This window comes from Sinohyriopsis cumingii, chromosome 13 (genome assembly GCF_028554795.1).
Source record: "Sinohyriopsis cumingii isolate HCF-2022 chromosome 13, ASM2855479v2, whole genome shotgun sequence".
NCBI lineage: Eukaryota > Metazoa > Mollusca > Bivalvia > Unionida > Unionidae > Sinohyriopsis > Sinohyriopsis cumingii.
The window spans coordinates 5,612,241-5,634,533 of NC_142973.1; positions in this window are offsets into that span (position 1 = coordinate 5,612,241).

The following is a 22,293-nucleotide window of genomic DNA, read 5'->3' on the forward strand; positions in this document are numbered from 1 at the left end:
TTTAAAAGAAGATTCAGTTTCATGCTATAATGCTTGTCGAAAACAAAACCTAATCTACAAATATTTTCATGTATTTTTAAAATTAAAGTTCATGCCTTTGAAAAATCTCTTTATATACAAGATATTTGCATTTCATACAAGAATGCCTTTGAAAAATTTCTTTATTTAAAAGATATTTACATTTCATAAAAGAATGCCTTTGAAAAATCTCCTTATATACAGGATATTTACATTTCATAAAAGAATGCCTTTGAAAAATCTCTTTATATACAGGATATTTACATTTCATACAAGAATGCCTTTGAAATATCTCCTTATATACAAGATATTTACATTTCATAAAAGAATGCCTTTGAAAAATCTCCTTATATACAAGATATTTACATTTCGTAAAAGAACGCCTTTGAAAAATCTCTTTATATACAAGATATTTACATTTCGTACAAGAACGCCTTTGAAAAATCTCCTTATATACAAGATATTTACATTTCATACAAGAATGCCTTTAAAATATCTCCTTATATACAAGATATTTACATTTCATAAAAGAATGCCTTTAAAATATCTCCTTATATACAAGATATTTACATTTCATACAAGAATGCCTTTGAAAAATCTCCTTATATACAAGATATTTACATTTCATAAAAGAATGCCTTTGAAAAATCTCCTTATATACAAGATATTTACATTTCATACAAGAATGCCTTTGAAAAATCTCCTTATATACAAGATATTTACATTTCATAAAAGAATGCCTTTAAAATATCTCCTTATATACAAGATATTTACATTTCATACAAGAATGCCTTTGAAAAATCTCCTTATATACAAGATATTTACATTTCATAAAAGAATGCCTTTGAAAAATCTCCTTATATACAAGATATTTACATTTCATAAAAGAATGCCTTTGAAAAATCTCCTTATATACAAGATATTTACATTTCATACAAGAATGCCTTTGAAAAATATCTTTTTATACAAGATATTTACATTTCATAAAAGAATGCCTTTGAAATATCTCCTTATATACAAGATATTTACATTTCATACAAGAATGCCTTTGAAAAATCTCCTTGTATACAAGATATTTACATTTCATACAAGAATGCCTTTGAAAAATCTCCTTATATACAAGATATTTACATTTCATACAAGAATGCCTTTGAAAAATCTTATATACAAGATATTTACATTTCATAAAAGAATGTCTTTGAAAAATCTCCTTATATACAAGATATTTACATTTCATACAAGAATGCCTTTGAAAAATCTCTTTATATACAAGATATTTACATTTCATAAAAGAATGCCTTTAAAATATCTCCTTATATACAAGATATTTACATTTCATAAAAGAATGTCTTTGAAAAATCTCCTTATATACAAGATATTTACATTTCATAGAAGAATGCCTTTGAAAAATCTCTTTATATACAAGATATTTGCATTTTATAAAAGAATGCCTTTGAAAAATCTCCTTATATACAAGATATTTACATTTCATAAAAGAATGCCTTTGAAAAATCTCTTTATATACAAGATATTTACATTTCATACAAGAATGCCTTTTCTTTCATGTTACTCTTATTCTCCGTTGCATTAAAAGCGAAAACAAACAAGAAACAAGCAATTAAAAGGGCAAAGTTAATAGTTCTCCTTTATCTGTTTTGAGCCTGATTAACTACCACTTGTGTCTCTGCATTGAATCCAAGATGTTTCCAGTCAGATACACCCTTCCAGTCGTAAATCGGTTTGCGTATACAACATGATAGGTACCTTTCTTGGAAAGAAAGAAAAGTAGATCAAGTACATCCACTGTTTTCCTCACATATAGGTGAAATGTGTATCATGTGTGTGTGATTTGGACTTTTAACTAGGTTTAACAATTTTTCAGTCATATCGCTAACATGTCTGCAGTGTGATAGTTTATAGTGATGTCTAGCACTGGTGCATCATACCGCAGACATGTAGCATGACGTCCCACCCAGTCACGGTATCCTGACACCAAGCCGACCAGTCCTAACACTAACCTCTTAATGCTGAGTGCCAAGCGAGGCAGCTATTAGTACCATTTTTGTAAGTCTTTGGTATGATTCAGCCTGGGATCGAACCCACGACCTCCCCCATCCGAGGTGCACTCTCTAACCACTAGGCCACTGGAGCAGTCTGTATCACGTGAATGTCATTTCTCCATCGCTGATGTCAAACTCTTCTCTCATTGTTTGAGCAAAGAGTTAGGAAGAAGTTAATTGTGCAGTCATACTAAAACCGAGTCATATAGCAGAGATCAAACTGCTGTGAGACATCGATAGACTCAAATTATCTGGATTTTTGACTTGGCACTATCCTTTGAGTTCCTCTAACAATGAGTCATATAAGTCCGTAATGAAATAGGCTGCTTTCTCTGGTGGAACTTCAGAAGAGAAGTCATTATATTTCACAGTGTATGTGTATGTCATCATTCTAAATATTTTGGAAGCTGCTTTGTGAGTGATTTGGATGCTAAAACAATCTTTAGTGTCTACTGAATCATTTTCCTTCTTGGACGAACTTTGGTGAAGAAAGTTTTATGTGGTTTTTGATACGGACATTTCTTCTGTCTTGATAAATTCATTTTTATAGTTCGGTGTTTGTAGTCTGAATGAAGTGCCGGTTTTGGACGTCTTCCCTTTTGTTATGCCGGCGCTCGGCATGTCCATACTGCAAAGTGTTGTAGTCTGGAAGTTGCACTCATTTCTGGTAAACGATTTGAAAGAATTTTAGGGCAAATGAAGATTTGGTGATTGGTACAATTTTGTGCGATTCCAAGGTGGTTGTCTGAAAGTGCTGATCCTCTCCAGACTGCAGAACTTCTTTCTGCATGTCAATGGTGACTGCTTGACTCGCTCGATAATCAAGTATCAATCTTTTTACTTTGCACATTGGTATACATTCCTCCCTGTTGGTCTCAGCATTTGGGACCATAATGTTTGGGACCTACGCTAGCAGAATTCAAATCTCATCTTTGGTGTGTTCGCTCTCCATGCCCCTCAGCGATGACCTTCCATGCCTGGGTGGGTATTTATCATGTTAAATGGATGTATATGCAACAGTCCGTGCCAAATTACAGGACGAGATCCCTTTAAAGGGATGAGGCTAAATACAATTTTAAATGAGCATTGACTGTTAGGTAGGTAGCAATGATTATTTCCAAATTTGTCAGAAAGTGCAAGTTCTGGTTTGTCTTTGTAATTGACCAAGATCATTTCTTTACGAATGATGTCCACGAGTTTTTTTAGTTTTCCTTTGTAGTCCACCAGTTCAAAAGTAGTCGTCTGGATCCACCAAGTACTCCATCTTGGGTAAGCGTCTTCCTTCTCACTTTTCCACGTGGCCTAAAGTAATGCCTTCGACGGAACTGTACTGTTCTTTGAATTTTTCTTGGACTTTGCGAGTTTGACAGCAGGAGAGATGGAAGCTTGCTTCTTGCTTTAGTTTCAGATTTGAGTTGACAATGAGAAAACGCCTTTGTGGGATTCGTCATCCTTTTGGTAGAGCTCTGTGTTTGGAAAGTGGTAAACTTATATAGACTTTTAACCCGAGATATCCCAGATCCAGAGCCTGAAACACTTGCGCGCTAACCCACGTTCCTGTCATAGCGTGTTCTTCCTCGGTGTGATGGCAAGGATGTTTTTGGCTACAAATTTCAGCAAAAACAGATACAGTTTTCCTTGGTAATGGTGCAGTAAGATGGGATGGTACAAGTTGGTGGCAGGTAAGACTTTGCATTTAGTAAACTTTTTGTATCGACAAATGTGTTCCATGTTAACGTATGCTGTTTAAATTGGGGTGTGTCCTGTTTCAAATCGGCAATATTTGCACACCCAAGTATGCAAAGAATATACATCGATGTATTTGATATCTTCTCCTTGGGATTCATCCACTTCCTACAGAAAACGTGTAGCATTCTTTCGTCCTCCAAATACACTGTCGCATTGGGTCTAGAGGTTCCACATCCACCACATCGTAACTTTCGGCAAATGTGCCTACAGTCGGAATCGGTTTTGAAACGTCGATTGTACTCTGTATCCTTGCTGATCTAACTTCAGGCGTCATTGGTAGGTTTGTTCATACAATTTTTCCATGGTTTACAATAAGAATTGACTTTTCGTGTGTCATCGAGGATACATTGTATGGCAGCAGTGAAATAATCCTTCATGAAATTCGTAGACGATCTGAGGGCTTCAAAATCCCAACCATTCACCAAAAGATTTATACTTTTCTCTTTGACTCCTCAATTTCTGTCATGTTTGATCCATATGCCTTCCTTTCACACAAGTTACGCAGAGCATTGCTAGAATATTGACGGCTGATGAGCTGAGACGTTTGGGAGCATGTGATGGTGAGTGTGTTCTCTGGCATGAATTTGTTACGGTAAGCCGAGAAGTATGAGATCATTGATATGCGATGCATGTTAATTTACTTTGGTTACCAAAACCTAATGGCGTTGCCAAAGGTCTTTTTTGTCTCTATGTTGTGTGGAAGTGTTTTCCACTCAGACTTAAAAAAAAACTTTCACCATTACCCTTCCCATTTGACTCAATAATTTATAAACACTTTTGACCCCAGAAGTGTCTCCCATGTTAATTCCCATTTGACCCCCCAAGAGCCTTTGACTTCTGCCAACAGTGTGGAACTGAATTACATTTTTGTAAATGGTCAGTTTAAAAGAGTACATTAAGAACCTACCTCTAGAGTTGCAAAAATGTATTTAGAAACTTTGCATAAATTCAAGGAAAACATAAACAACAAATGCATCCAAAAAAGCTTAGACATTTAACCATTGGTACATGATTATGATTACATGTACTTTGAAAATGTTCAATGGTCAGATAAACTACAATGATATTAGCATGCTATATATAAGACTTAGCATGCTACAACTTTTGTAATAATGATGGAACAATTCATTGGAAGGCAGACTACGACAGTGTTCGTGGATTACCAACTACATTTAAAAGAACTTATTCAACAAGACTGGATTCCTTCATGACTACACTGTTTGGATTTCATTCTGCAGCCGATTCTTGGTGGCAAATTTAAGAACAGGACCTGCAAAGACATGACTGCCAAAACTTTATCTTTGAAGAAAAAAAAACTGATCGCTAAAAGTGCTGTGAACAGTGTTGAATACAAATTGTGTGAAGACATCTGTTGTTCATTATTGATTCTATATGCTTGCAAAGAAGTATGTATAGCCAGTTAGACCAAAAGATTTACAACTTGAAGAATGTACATGACTGGAAAGATCTTGGATTCAACAATTGGAAACATGAGGTCACTTACCATATCAAAGTCACCATGTGTGATTGATGAAAGAAAAAACGATAAACTTTTGCTTTTAAAATGTAAATAGTTTTGTTTATTATGACATTTTCAATGTATAAAATTTCTTGTGTCATTGACAGAATCTCAGAATTTTAAACACAACTTGAAAGTTATGGTTGCATTCTCCATTCTCAAAGTGACTGATGGAGAGTTAGATTCTCAAAGTGACTGATGGAGAGTTAGATTCTCAAAGTGACTGATGGAAAGTTAGATTCTCAAAGTGACTGATGGAAAGTTAGATTCTCAAAGTGACTGATGGAAAGTTAGATTCTCAAAGTGACTGATGGAAAGTTAGATTCTCAAAGTGACTGATGGAAAGTTAGATTCTCAAAGTGACTGATGGAAAGTTAGATTCTCAAAGTGACTGATGGAAAGTTAGATTCTCAAAGTGACTGATGGAAAGTTAGATTTTCAAAGTGACTGATGGAAAGTTAGATTCTCAAAGATGGGAGGCACTGTATCTTCATGGTCCTGATTGATTAATTCTAAATCAGCCATAGAAAAGTTTTACGCAAGTTTGAGGGGACTATATCATATCTGATGATGATTACTAATATGTGTCACACTTCAAATGAACATTAGGTGACCTTCACGACTACAAGAAAGACACACTAACACTATGCAATATTTTTTAACAGCTCAACAATGCCTGTATAAAACAATATATTATACAATACAAACTTGATCCTGCAATCTACTGCAGTGCACATGGACAATCTAATGACGCAGTTTAATGATATCAGGAACAAAGCTTGAACTTTTAACAGATTTATGAAATGTTCCTGATAAGAGTGGATTTGGATGTGGTATTGCTGTTAATCCACACAAATTATTTTTGTCCTCTAGTTTTTTGCACAAAGAAACATTATTTCTTTTCAATTATGTGCAAGACATAGTTAATACAAAATATATTACCTACCAATAACTACTTGTGCAGGTGATTGTTGTTGTTGTAGGGTTTAATGCCATTTTTCAGGACAAGATAGGCTATACATGGCGGCCAGTATAAATGGTGGAGGAAGAACCAGGAAAACCCCAAAAAGAACCACCTACAAAAGAGAAGCTACTGGCAAGCTTTCTCACATACCCACATTAGCCAAATCTGAGACAGCAGTGAGATGATAGTGATTTGTAATAGTGAGCACTTTAGACCACTCGGCCACTCAGGGTCCCACTTGTCCAGGTGAAAAATAACTCCTAGAAAGTGTGTGACATTAAACTAAATGCAAAAATTTATTGCTGACACCATGGAGAACAACAACAACAACATATATGCAATTGAAGAAATTATACCTATATCCTGTTGATGCTTCAAAAGCAAGATAATAAGTAGTCAAGAAAAAATAAATGAGAAGCAATGAAGTAAAAATATAAAACGGAAAATATTTATTGGTTACAATCTGAAAATTATACAAAAGAATATCTCAACAATCAAATATTAACTGTTAAACGTATCTGAAATGGACAATATGTGAGCATTGTTAGTGATGTAAAAATGAAACAATTAAAGTGACGTTGGATGATTGTCAAAATTTACAAGATTATCACCTTGACATAATACAGTAGTCATTCCTGTTTTAAGTACATACTTTTATACATTGATCATTACATGTTGTGTACAGCTATAACTCTCTCCTAGTTGTTATCAAAGTCACTTATCTTCAAATTCTTACTTTCCTACTGGAGAAAGATAATCAGTATTGTATCATTTTGAAAAAAAGGAAATGGGAATAGAAAAGAGTGCATTTTGGGAGGTCACATTGTTGTCATTTTCAATTAGGACCATCTACATAAGGTGAAATGTGTTTACATGAAAACAATATGTCGATAATGACCATCCCTTCATGAGGTGTGGTGATGTTCAAGATGACCACCACTGCCACCATATCAGATGTCAGTTGTCAACATTTTCATTTAGGAATAAGTAGACATCAAAAGAAGTCCTCCTGACAAACCCATGTCAATATGGCCATCTGTTAAGGAGTAGCAATAAAAAGATTTTCAAAATAGTCATAAAAGTGACGATGTTTGCTGTCACATAGTCAAGATTTTCAATTAGGGCCAACTACAGAGTGTAAGAAATCTTTCAGTGAATACTTCATGATGATATTAACATCTGTTTTGAAGCAGTAGCCTATAACAAGATTTTTAAGATAGCAACCATGGTAACCATACTGGATATCTGAGCAGCACATTGTTTCATTTATGACCAATTAAACCTTTGGATGAATTGGCGCATAAAGTTTCATGGCAATGATCCATAGTTTAGGAGTAACAAGAGTCTAATGCTAACAGGTGGATGGACAACAAACAATAGGCCATCGCATAAGCTCTTCTAATCTATGACCAGCAATGCTAATAACTAATAATGCAGTACTATGTTTGATTACTTTTAGACCAGTTTTGTAACTACTGCTAAAACATTCTGGATAAACACTTTAGCTAACATGGATTCCTTGCACACTTGGCATCATTTTTAATCATGCATATAATATATACCCTGTATACATTTTTTAAAATGTTGGTGAGAAGATACAAAACATGGAAATAAAAAAGATGTAAAGAGTTGATATGTTAACTCCCGCATTAATGTATCACCTGAACTATATGTCAGTTAATGGATTTGCTGGAAAAAGATTTACTGCCTAGCTACATTACTAATAAACTGTCATGTCCTAAGCTAAGCTTAACACTGAAAACCACATAACATTTTTGCCAAAAATAGTGCATATTATTTGGTTATTTAGCAGAAATTCATGGAAGATAAATGTTAATTGGTTAAATAAAATGAAATAACATGATGCTAAGATGTTACTGTAAATCTTACCGTGTAAGATTAAATGAAATAACATGATGCTAAGATGTTACTGTAAATCTTACTGTGTAAAATTAAATGAAATAACATGATGCTAAGATGTTACTGTAAATCTTACAGTGTAAAATTAAATGAAATAACATGATGCTAAGATGTTACTGTAAATCTTACAGTGTAAAATTAAATGAAATAACATGATGCTAAGACGTTACTGTAAATCTTAGTGTAAGATGCTATTAAGTGTAGATGTCATAGTCAGCCAAATAATTTGTATTTTAAGTCTATGGTCAAGATAATGCAACCACAAAAGTGAAAATGTACCATACAAAAAGATGAAGCTAACATTTCACTGCAGCTGAAATGATGATTTCATTCATAAACATTGTACAACAATTTCAATCTACTATAAAGAATCTGGATCAAAATACGGACTAAATAACAAGAATGATCAGTATTAAAAATGTACATGTCAGTACATGTATTATGCTCCTAAGAATCATTGTAAATCTTATGCATTTCTAGACATCTTGCTCATTTATGAAAAATTAACAAACAAAAAGACCTGATCCAGAAAAAGCTACCAATTGTAACAAATTAAATCACGGTTTGTTGATTTCAAAATATAGATCACCACTGAATATTTATCCTGAATAGTATGACATCTAAATAGTTTACCAGTGAATATAAATGTTGTACAGTATGACATGTCATCAGTTTATCAGTGAATATAAATGTTGTACAGTATGACGTCATCAATTTACCAGTGAATTTAAATGTTGTACAGTATGACTTGTCGACAGTTTATCACTGAAGAGAAATATTGTACAGTATGACATTTCAACAGTTTATCACTGATTATAAATGCTGTACAGTATGACATGTTGACAGTTTATCACTGAATATAAATGTTGTACAGTATGACATGTCATCAGTTTGCCACTGAATGTAAATGTTGTACAGTAAGACATGTCAACAGTTTATCACTGAATATAAATGTTGTACAGTATGACATGTCATCAGTTTACCAGTGAATGTAAATGTTGTACAGTATGACATGTCATCAGTTTGCCAGTGAATATAAATGTTGTACAGTAAGACATGTCGACAGTTTATCAATGAAGATAAATATTGTACAGTATGACATGTCAACAGTTTGGCAATGAATATAAATGTTGTACAGTATGACATTTCAACAGTTTACCAGTGAATATAAATGTTGTACAGTTTGACATGTCTACAATTTATCACTGAAGATAAATATTGTACAGTATGACATGTCAACAGTTTACCAGTGAATATAAATGTTGTACAGTATGACATGTTATCAGTTTGCCAGTGAATATAAATGTTGTACAGTAAGACATGTCGACAGTTTATCACTGAAGATAAATATCGTACAGTATGACATCTCAACAGTTTGCCAATGAATATAAATGTTGTACAGTATGACATTTCAACAGTTTACCAGTGAATATAAATGTTGTACAGTTTGACATGTTGACAATTTATCACTGAAGATAAATATTGTACAGTATGACATGTCAACAGTTTACCAGTGAATATAAATGCTGTACAATATGACATGTAAAGCGTTTACCTTTGAATATAAATGTACAGTATGACATGTCAACATTTTACCACTGAATATAAATGTTGCACTGTAGGACATGTAAACAGTTTACCAGTGAATGTAAATGTTGTACAGTATGACATATCAACATTTTACCAGTGAATACAAATGTTGTACAGTATGACATATCAACAGTTTACCACTGAATATAAATGTTGTACAGTATGACATGTCATCAGTTTGCCAGTGAATATAAATGTTGTACAGTATGACATGTCAGCAGTTTACCAATGAATATAAATGTTGTACAGTATGACATGTAAACAGTTTACCAGTGAATACAAATGTTGTACAGTATGACATATCAACAGTTTACCACTGAATATAAATGTTGTACAGTATGACATGTCAATAGATAAAGGTTTTGATAAATGCTATGCCTCATCTTTGGGGGTGGGTATGGACTCGCAAAAGACTCCAACATCTCATTGATGCATTCATCATTCAGCCATCGCTGACATATGACACCATGCTTTTAAAAAAAAGCAAGACCAAAATTACTTGCCTTTACTATACATTTTACTTTTACATTTGGAGTTCACAATAAAAAGTGAAAAAATTTGTAACATGTTTGACAAAATGCATACAAGGGCTGGTAAAAATGAGACAAATAGTAAACTGGCAAGGATAATCTCGCATGAGGATGGTACAACATCCACATTATATTTCCTAATTTCATTCCATTCCTAAATAAGCGAGTCCTTATCTTTGATGTGAAAATGATAAATTACTCCACTACTCCAAGCTTGATAATTTCCACTTGGTGAGCACGATAAAAGAAAGCATTTAATCTGTTTGTGATAAAAAGTTGCACATTTTATACTTATCAACACCAATAGAAAAGGACTATAAATTTACTCAAACTGAAATTTAAGTAGATGCGATATTATGAACTTGATTCATGAATACAAATGGACATTAAAAATTAATGTATAATTAGTTATATTTACTGCTATAATTCCTTATGAAAAACAGTTAAAATAGATGATTTAATTGTGTTATGAATCTATTTTTGCCAGTTTATGAGATCACTTAGGAATAGATTATAATAAATGTAAATGTTGAGTGTTTACATTATAAAAATATACATGATACATACAAATAATTTAAACTTAGAAGCACATAAAAAATTACCCATGATACATCATAAAGAAAGGTTAGAAAAGAAATAATTAAAAGTTAATATGTTAACAAGATATAGTCATCCCTATTTATACCAAGTTTCAAACAGTTTAGGCCCTTATCCTATCAGCACTTTATACAACATATGATCTCAATTTAAGCTGTCTGTAACTGTGTATATACAGTATTATAAAAAAAATACACACATGTATTGTACCTGGTCAAAACAAATAATACCTGTACAGTACCTGGTCAAAACAACTATTCATTAAGCTTTTACATTTATGCTTATCTAGCATATTTAACAAACAAAACGTAAGGGAGGTTCACAATCTAATTACAATTGGGACCTCCAACAGATTGGCAACCTTTGGAATGCATGGTCCACTTTTTAGTGGTCTATATGATAAAGAACTGTATTTTATATTTGGAATGGTTATCATTAGTTACTTTTTAGTGGCCTATATGATAAAGAACTGTATTTTATATTTGGAATGGTTATCATTAGTTACTTTTTAGTGGCCTATATGATAAAGAACTGTATTTTATATTTGGAATGGTTATCATTAGTTACTTTTTAGTGGCCTATATGATAAAGAACTGTATTTTATATTTGGAATGGTTATCATTAGTTACTTTTTAGTGGCCTATATGATAAAGAACTGTATTTTATATTTGGAATGGTTATCATTAGTTACTTTTAAGTGGCCTATATGATAAAGAACTGCATTTCATATTTGGAATGGTTATCATTAGTTACTTTTTAGTGGCCTATATGATAAAGAACTGCATTTTATATTTGGAATGGTTATCATTAGTTACTTTTTAGTGGCCTATATGATAAAGAACTGCATTTTATATTTGGAATGGTTATCATTAGTTACTTTTTAGTGGCCTATATGATAAAGAACTGCATTTTATATTTGGAATGGTTATCATTAGTTACTTTTTAGTGGCCTATATGATAAAGAATTGCATTTTATATTTGGAATGGTTATCATTAGTTACTTTTTAGTGACCTATATGATAAAGAACTGTATTTTATATTTGGAATGGTTATCATTAGTTACTTTTTAGTGGCCTATATGATAAAGAACTGCATTTTATATTTGGAATGGTTATCATTAGTTACTTTTTAGTGACCTATATGATAAAGAATTGCATTTTATATTTGGAATGGTTATCATTAGTTACTTTTTAGTGACCTATATGATAAAGAATTGCATTTTATATTTGGAATGGTTATCATAGTTATGATATAGATCAATGACATTTTACAAATTCAAAGAGACAAAATGATTTGATTGGTGAATCAAACAACCAGCAGAGCATGACCCTGCCCATCAGACTTGCTTCTATTATAAAGCAGACCAAGATTTTAATCAGATTAGGGAAGTTCAGTAATGAAAATGAGTTTTAAAAAAGGTAGAGGATAATTCTGAATATGGTTAATTAATTAATGATCATGCTATTTAACCAATAAAGGAAAAGTGCAACCATTACAACAACAAATTTTACATCTTAGAATTTATCTTCTCTTCCCATATACATGCATGGACTTGTATATTTGGTAAATAATATTGCTAAGTCCCAAATGTGCTTTTTTCATACAAGCTTATTTTCATGTATGTGACTCATTACTGAGTATACATAGGATCTGTAATGACCCCATGCTGTTTTAACAGTCTAAAGTGAGAAGGCACTACAGCATCTGTAATGACCCCATACTGTTGTAACAGTCTAAAGTGAGAAGGCACTACAGTATCTATAATGACCCCATACTGTTGTAACAGTCCAAGTGAGAAGGCACTACAGTATCTGTAATGACCCCATACTGTTGTAACAGTCCAAGTGAGAAGGCACTACAGTATCTGTAATGACCCCATACTGTTGCAACAGTCTAAAGTGAGAAGGCACTACAGTATCTGTAATGACCCCATACTGTTGTAACAGTCTAAAGTGAGAAGGCACTACAGTATCTATAATGACCCCATACTGTTGTAACAGTCTAAAGTGAGAAGGCACTACAGTATCTGTAATGACTCCATGCTGTTGTAACAGTCTAAAGTGAGAAGGCACTACAGTATCTATAATGACCCCATACTGTTGTAACAGTCCAAGTGAGAAGGCACTACAGTATCTGTAATGACCCCATACTGTTGTAACAGTCCAAGTGAGAAGGCACTACAGTATCTGTAATGACCCCATATTGCTGTAACAGTCCGAGTGAGAAGGCACTACAGTATCTATAATGACCCCATACTGTTTAACAGTCCGAGTGAGAAGGCACTACAGGATCTGTAATGACCCCATACTGTTGTAACAGTCCGAGTGAGAAGGCACTACAGTATCTGTAATGACCCCATAATGTTGTAACAGTCCGAGTGAGAAGGCACTACAGTATCTGATAACAATTTTTATATGGACCCAAAATTGTTGTAAATGTCTAAAGTGAGAATGCACTACAGTATCAAACAATAATATCTGTATGAATTCCAATTGTTTCAATAGTCTCAAGTCAGAAGGCACAACAATATTTGCCAACTAACAACAGTATTTACATGGAAAACAAACAGTTTTAACAGTCTAATGTCAGAAAGAACTGCAGTATCTAAAACGATCTTCTGATATTTGGATATTTCAACAGTAACAACTATCTCCTAAAACCATAATGTATAACATTTACAATGCTTGTGAGTATCACAGATTATAATTCCCATAACACAATGTTTTAGATACCACTTATTATTTTCTTCATATTAAATAAAACAAATTAACACAATCAAATTTCTAAATAACTATAATTAGCACAGTTATGTTCTGTTATAACAACATTATTAATTACTTCAAAATTAACAGGTTTATATGGAAAGAACTACATGTACAACCTGTTTGTGTGGCTGTCTTGTTGCCTTGACCCTTCCAAAACCAGTTCAAATTAAAAGGATAAACCTGTCTGCAAAAGGACAAATGTTGGAGAATGAAAAATGGAAAAAATAAGAGAAAAATGAAAAACAAAAATCTTCTTGAAATGTTTACAATTACATGATCAAAGATATATGTTAGCACAAATGCTATTATGGTTTTTATTATGACATTTATTAGTGCAAATGATAGCTTGATAAAATGTATTTCATAAAAAGTTTGAAATATAAATCGTTATCTAATGCATTACATTTTAAAAATTGGTAGGATACATTTTATATGTAACAAAAACAAGTGATATATTCAGTAAAAATTCAAACTTTTTGTATTTTCAAAGAAAAAATGAAATGTTCAAGTAAGGAGAACAAAAAATTTGAAAGATGATGAGATATTGACTGAATGGTATTTCTTTAAGCCAAAAAATGAGTGGATTTGGATGATATATCAATAACAGAAAACCAACATGGCCTGATACTGCTTGCCTGATTTACAGTTAAATTAACCAACATGGCCTGATATTGATTGCCTGATTTCCAGTTAACTTAACCAACATGGCCTGATATTGATTGCCTGATTTACAGTTAACTTAACAGCTGACCACTACACTAAGCATGCACATCCTATGTAAACTATCTCCATTTCTTTATGTCATGTGGATTGAACCAATTTTACTAGATACTGATAGTTTTGTTGTTGTTGTAGGGTTTAATGCCATTTTTGAGCACAAGATAGGCTATACATGGCGGCCAGTATAAATTTTGGAGGAAGAACCCGGGAAAACCCTGGAAAGAACCACCGACCCATGAGAAGCTACTGGCAAGTTTTCTCACCCACATTGGCTGAACTGGAGACTCAAACTCATGCAGACAGAGGTGAGATGGCAGTGATCCATAACAGTGAGCACTTTAGACCACTTGGCCACTCAGAGCCCCCCTATCTACTGATAAAAACTATTCTGAAAGATAAAGGCATACTTAATAAGCAAAACCATCTGAGATGATATAAAGGCATTTACCAGATATCCAGTCTCAAGATCTAGAAAGGCAACAAGCTCAGCCAATCAGATGTAATTTATCTTACTAGTATGACTATCCAACATATCGTCAACATTAGCATACTTACCAAGTTTGATTTAAACTGGATCAGAAGTGCAGCCTGTTTCAGGTAAGAATCATATTTAAGATCAACTCACGAATGTACAAAGATCTTGACAAAACTTGGATCAGTACTACAGCCTCTAGAGTGGTAACAGGCTCAGTCAATCGCATACAATATTAACATAGGAATGGATTCTGAACAAAATCAAGCAAGATCTTGATCATATAGGCCTATATTCAAAGTCTGATCAAATTCTGATCAGAATTACGGCTTTGAGAATGTTAACAAGGTCAGTCAATCAGATGCAAGATCACCTCATTATTTTTCCATAGGTTTGACTAATTATCAAAATCATCCATAATCTTTAAAATATAAGCATAGTTTGATCAAAACTGGGTCAGACATACGGGATTCAGAGTCGGCCAGTCAGATGCAAGATCACCTCATTAATGTGTGGGATTGGCTCATTCTCTAGCTCATCGGAGATACTGATGATATATGCCCATATTCCAAGTCTGATTGAAACTGAATCAGAGAAAAAGGACTCCAGTGTGGTAATAAGCAATTCTTGATCAAGGGATGATGGATAATTGATGACAGATGCTGCATGATTGATGCTGGGTTATACCATAAGCTTATTTGGCCGTATGGCAGAGTGAGATAAAAACTGAGAAAAGAATATTTAAATTTGTTAGTAGGTAAAAGTATAATCAACGGAAGAAGAAAAAAAAGAATTATCACACAAATATGAAAACCATCTACTTATACAAGCATTTACAAAGATTAACTCTGAATAAAACATATACAAAGGACCCTTTCTATCCTAGATTACTCACAGCAGTTACCAAATATAGTTTGTCTTGTCATCCTTGCAATATATTTGACACTGAGCACACATAGATCATATTTGGTCCGCTGTGTTCAAAGTTCTTTGAAACTGAGTGTTCCTGAATGGCATTTATAGTCATTTCAAAGTGTTTCAAGCCCTTACAGTGTTCAAAGTACTTCCCAAGTGATCAAATCCTCCAATACCCAGTGTTACCAAGTCCTTCTGCAGTGTTAAAAGCCCATCCAGTATTCACAGCAAACAGTGTATAATTATTTTTTGCTTACATGATAAAGTACAAAATGCTTTAAAATTTAATAAAAATAACTATAACAAGTTTTTTATATATAAACAAACCTATAATCACACTGCAAGTCTGATGCATATGTCCAGCCAGGTTAAACCAGCTGAACATCCAAGAATTCTGGTCTTATGTATAGTCTGGTTAGAAATCTGGCTTCCCTCCAAGATCAGGTTACAAAAGATTAACTCAATTGTCAGGCATGCCAATTAAACAAGCCTACATGGACAGATGACCACTTTTCCCTCAAATGCTTGAAGATTTACATATTCAAAATCTTAAACATTTTTATTAATGCATGGAAGATAAAGAAATTTTTACTTAAAGCATTTGTGAAGAAATTGGGGCCCTGGAATGCCAAGCGGTCTAAGGAGTTGCTTTACAAATCACTTATGTCTCACTGCTATCTGCACGGGTCTGAGTCTTGGGCTTGGCCAATTTGAGTATGTTAACTCGTTTGGCAGTAGCTTCCGATGGATTGCTGGTTCTTCCTGGTGCTTTCTCAGGTTCTACCTCTACCAAATATACTGGCTGCCACAGATAGCCTATCATGTGCCGAAAAATGGCATAATACCCATAGCAACCATTCAAGCCACTGCTACAAGAAATTCCTTTAAAGTCAATGCAGTACAGGATACAGCTAAAGATGTAAATATAAAACTTAAGATTAATGCTTTTCTTATGCATTCATCAAAATCAACAAGAAATTTGCACATTTACTATTTACCTGATAAACTGTAAACCTTGAGTAACATTTCATGACATGTCCAATGAGGCCCTAGGAAAGTTGTTGGGAACGTCCTTAAGTTGTACTAAGAAACATTCAGTGATTTCTGTAAGACATTATTCATTAGCTCCACGACTGCTGGACTATAAAAATATCATTCCAAAGAAACTGCAATTCATTAAGACTTGAGAGGCAAAAATTGTTAAACAGTTCTGAATAATAGGCAATCTTTATTTGTTAGATAAAATCTAATATTCCTTAGATATCTGGAATCTCATCAAAAGCTGCTAAGTCTTCAATATGCATTAAGAAGTATCAGTGTATTTATTGAACTTCAGCTATTTAATAAATTTACAAAATCTATGAAATCTACATTTTTGATTCATTTCAAACACCAATTCTTGCCAAAGATTTTTCATTATGTAGCTATGAACAACAAAACACAAGGTTTGGAGTAAAATATGTTTCAGATGGCTGGTTAGATGTTTTTTAATGGCACTTGAAACACATTACCAACTATATTATGCCATTAAAATGGGAACTAAGAGCATTTCCCAAGGACAACAAGGCAATCAACCCCCATGCTGGTCATGGCAGATAATGAATGCATGACCCTTGGCGTCAGATATTCTACTAACTGAGCCCCTCTCAAAGAATATCATAACAGACTCCCATTCCACTTACTGAATGATACTGGTCAGGAATAGTTTCACTCAAATGCTCATCATCATTATCAGTCCTGTAGCCTGGAAGACCTTTGGGCCACCACACAAGATCTAACAACCAGCTTCCTCCATTCCTCTCAATTTTCCATCTCTCTCAGTGAGTCACTCAGTGTCAATCCTGTCCACTCTTGAATGTTATCTTCCCACCTCTTTCTTTGCCTGCATCTCTTTCTTCTTCCTTGTACAGTGCCTTGCATGATTGTCTTGGCAAGTCCTGATGATCATGAGACATGCCCTTACCACTGTAGTTTCCATTTTTTCACTATGATCAGGAGGTCATCATGAGGTCCAATGGCTTGTTTTATCCTTTGCCATATTTCTTCAAATGCTATTCTGATGATAAGTGCTAATGTCTTGAGTTGATATGTGAAAAAATACATCTGGTCTTGAGAAGGTTGAACTGACAACAAAATGGATTCAGGACAAAAAAGCCAAATTAAAAATATCATATCTCCCTTCTGAAGTGGTAAAAATAAGCCAGATCTCCCTCTTCTGATTTGCTCAGTATGTTTTAGGTACCAGGACTGGTTCTGTATGTTTTAGGTACCAGGATTGGCTTGGTATGTTTTAGGCACCATGATTGGTGCAGCATATTATAGGTACCACGATTGGCTCAGTACATTTTCAGTATCACGATTGGCTCAGTATGTTTTGAGTACCACTCCAAAGAAGATAATGTTGTCAAAATGAATGGCTTATTTTGCAATAGTGGAAATCTGTTCTTGGCAATGTAACCAATAATTGTCAAGTGACAAAGTAAACCAATGGGGCAGACATACAAACAGTTCAGGACAAGCAATAAGGCATGCATCTGACAAACTATACAGGATAGCATGACTAGTAAGTGGTCTTGTACATAAGATGAACCTAGATAATGCATTGAAGAATATCTTCTTCAACCATGTCAGAACCCAATGTAAGTTCCATTTCAAACAAAGAGCCAAGACCTGCAGTACAAAAGGGAGACAAGTATGTCTAAGAGGTCTTTGTTTCTACCCATGTCCTCACTTCCATAATGGTGAAATATGCTGGAAATCATGAAATGGTAGCCACTGATTGTGATCAGAACAAACTTCTTCTCCATAAATAGTCAAAGCTATATTAGCTATCTGTGGTACTAAAACTTTCATGGGATATATATTTTCTTTGCTCACATCACTGGATGAAAACTTAAAATTTCCCATTATATGGATTTCAAAGTGAAGAAATTCTGGCATATGTAATTCAGTCCCACTCTTGATTGTATAATATTTCTTTCTGCTGAATTGTCAGATATCAGAAAAACCTTGTAGCTTCAGCATTACTGATTTGTCATGGAAAACCTACAGGTGAGAAGACATGATTTTCCTGGTTATTTCTGCTGCAAGATTTAGGTCGTTCAGCCATGATTATTTTTCAGGATTAATCTGCAGGCAAATTACTTTGCTTTCTGAATGGCATTGGGAATCATACTATGTAATGTACTGAGACTGTTCCAGTTGAATGAAAGGATATACCAAGAAACCCAACATAAGGCAAAAAAGGTCTTCCCAATTGCTGAGATAGGACCTTGTGTAACCTGAACATTTGGCCAAGTTGGCAGTTTCAGCAGCCATTGAGATAGAAGGCCCATCTTCAGACATCTTTAATGCTTGATTCAGGACAAAAGTTCTTATTTAATGCTGCAGAATATCTGTCTTCTATGGATACATGGTGGGACATGTAGCAAAGGAAAACCTGATCGTGGAGCTGGGTTGAAATCTAAGGCTTTCTAAAATGATTCATAAGACTGGTCTGCAGTACAGAATCTCTCCCAAAAATGCATTTGTGTTTTGCAGAAGACATGTCTGAGGAGAGAAGAGGCCTGTTGACACTTGGGGCCTTGACACTGCACTCTTAAAGCAGTGCAAGAGGTCAGCAACTTGACCATAATACAGTAACTATTTTTAATGACCACTAGACCATCTTTGTTAGGAGGTTCAGAAATGTGAGAGTCTATAATTGGCCATTGATGAAGAATGAGAAATGTGAGAGTTCTATAATTGGCCATTGATGAAAAATGAGAAATGTGAGAGTTGTATAATTGGCCATTGATGAAAAATGAGAAATGTGAGAGTTCTATAATTGGCCATTGATGAAGAATGAGAAATGTGAGAGTTCTATAATTGGCCATTGATGAAGAATGAGAAATGTGAGAGTTCTATAATTGGCCATTGATGAAGAATGAGAAATGTGAGAGTTCTATAACTGGCCATTGATGAAAAATGAGAAATGTGAGAGTTCTATAATTGGCCATTGATGAAGAATGAGAAATGTGAGAGTTCTATAATTGGCCATTGATGAAAAATGAGAGTCCTATAATTGGCCATTGATGAAGAATGAGAAATGTGAGAGTTCTATATTGGCCATTGATGAAGAATGAGAAATGTGAGAGTTCTATAATTGGCCATTGATGAAAAATGAGAGTCCTATAATTGGCCATTGATGAAGAATGAGAAATGTGAGAGTTCTATATTGGCCATTGATGAAGAATGAGAAATGTGAGAGTTCTATAATTGGCCATTGATGAAAAATGAGAGTCCTATAATTGGCCATTGATGAAAAATGAGAGTTCTATAATTGGCCATTGATGAAGAATGAGAAATGTGAGAGTTCTATAATTGGCCATTGATGAAAAATGAGAGTCCTATAATTGGCCATTGATGAAGAATGAGAAATGTGAGAGTTCTATAATTGGCCATTGATGAAGAATGAGAAATGTGAGAGTTCTATAATTGGCCATTGATGAAGAATGAGAAATGTGAGAGTTCTATAATTGGCCATTGATGAAGAATGAGAAATGTGAGAGTTCTATAATTGGCCATTGATGAAAAATGAGAGTCCTATAATTGGCCATTGATGAAGAATGAGAAATGTGAGAGTTCTATATTGGCCATTGATGAAGAATGAGAAATGTGACAGTTCTATAATTGGCCATTGATGAAAAATGAGAGTCCTATAATTGGCCATTGATGAAAAATGAGAGTTCTATAATTGGCCATTGATGAAGAATAAGAGTTCTATAAATGATCATTGATGAAGACTGAGAAGAGAAGAGAAACCTGGAAGCTAGAGTTGAAAGATTTCTTCTCTGAGTTTTCAAGGCATAAAGGCATATCTAGTAAATAAGAATGGCTATGCAAACATACATCTTTGAGCTCAGAGGGTGTGGAGCAAAAGAGAAACCTCCTGTGATGATATTGACAACTGGCAAGGGAAGCTAGTAGTCAGGGCATCAAACAAGGCTGGAAGTCTGTCCTTGTGTATTGGCTTTGATCTATGCCAAAAGTCTGAAGTGGATAATAGGCTGCTGGGAAAAGGAAATTCATGCAGCCAGTAATGGATCATGATGGAACTGGGAATGGTGATGAACTGTTTGTGGCTGGTCTGCAGTGCCTTCATAGGTCAATGAAAGATAGTATGGATATCATGGGAGATAAGATCACCAAATCTGGCTGTGCTGTGTCTGTGACAGGGCTGTAATTGGATTGACCAGGTATCAAATGCAGTATCTTATGGTCCAAGACTAAGTATGCAAGGATGACACATTGAGTCTGTCACCCTGAGGAAATGCTGTGATGGTGCCCCACTTCAGTGGATAAGGTAGGTACAAGGCAACTGATCCATTGCTGACTATCAGGGGATATATCGCCACAGCCAGTACTGAGATATATATGTGGTGACATTTTCCAGACCTGCTCCCTGTGGGCCACCATAATTCTTGGTACAGATGTTATGGGTATAACGGTAAGTCAGCACAATCCTGGTAAGAAAGTGTCAGCTGGAACTTAAATTCTAACAAAGGAAAATGTAAAATTTGAAGAAGAAAAAAACATTAAAAAGATAAACCTTCCAAATAAACATAAGCATGTAGACCTACAACATAAAAAATTATCTCTGGTAGTACATCATCAAGGAGCTTAACAGAGTTCACATCAAATAATGTTTGTCTCACCAGCTCACCAGATGGAAGCTGATAAACTTGACAAGAATAAGTTTCAATGTTAGTTGACACAAGTACGGTATGCATTTGGGTTGTGGCTCACCATTCAGAAGGAATGTATGGGTCAGGTATGTGTGTACTATACACATAACACCACCTCATTGCTGGGGTTTTGTTCTGTATGAAGGGTGCCACTCACCAATGATGGGTTTGCACTTCTGAAGCTTATTTGGAGTTTTCATTCCATAAAAACCTGCTTTACGCGATGCTCAGGGTCCAAAGAATAACAATGCAATATAAGTGGGATTGCATTAACAAATTTTTCGAAAATCTTCACCATAGAAAATGAGCATTGAAATTTCAGTGTCATCAGTGCTGTGATTAAAGATCTGCTAGGGATATGAATAATTGGTGTTTCTGATAGCATATATTTAGGATGTTAAAAAGAGAGGTCACATTAAATAAAAAAATGGACGCCACACTGCCATCATGTTTTAAGCAGAATCACGTTAAAATGAATCGTGTTATAACGGGTTTTACCTGTATTTTACTAAGCAGATACAACATGGCAATTTATATAAAATTTTAAGGCAGTAAGCGGAATCTTCCATTCAGGAGCAGATAACTGCAGGGTGGCTCTGGCTGCTTTATCAGCATTTTAATGCAAATAAAATTACAGCCTGTTTTCTTATATTTTGGAATTCTAAGAATACCTAAATTTGAGGTTCTACTTTTTGATTTATAGCAAGTCAAAAAGTCTTAAGAGTATAATGATAATTCCTGGATTACA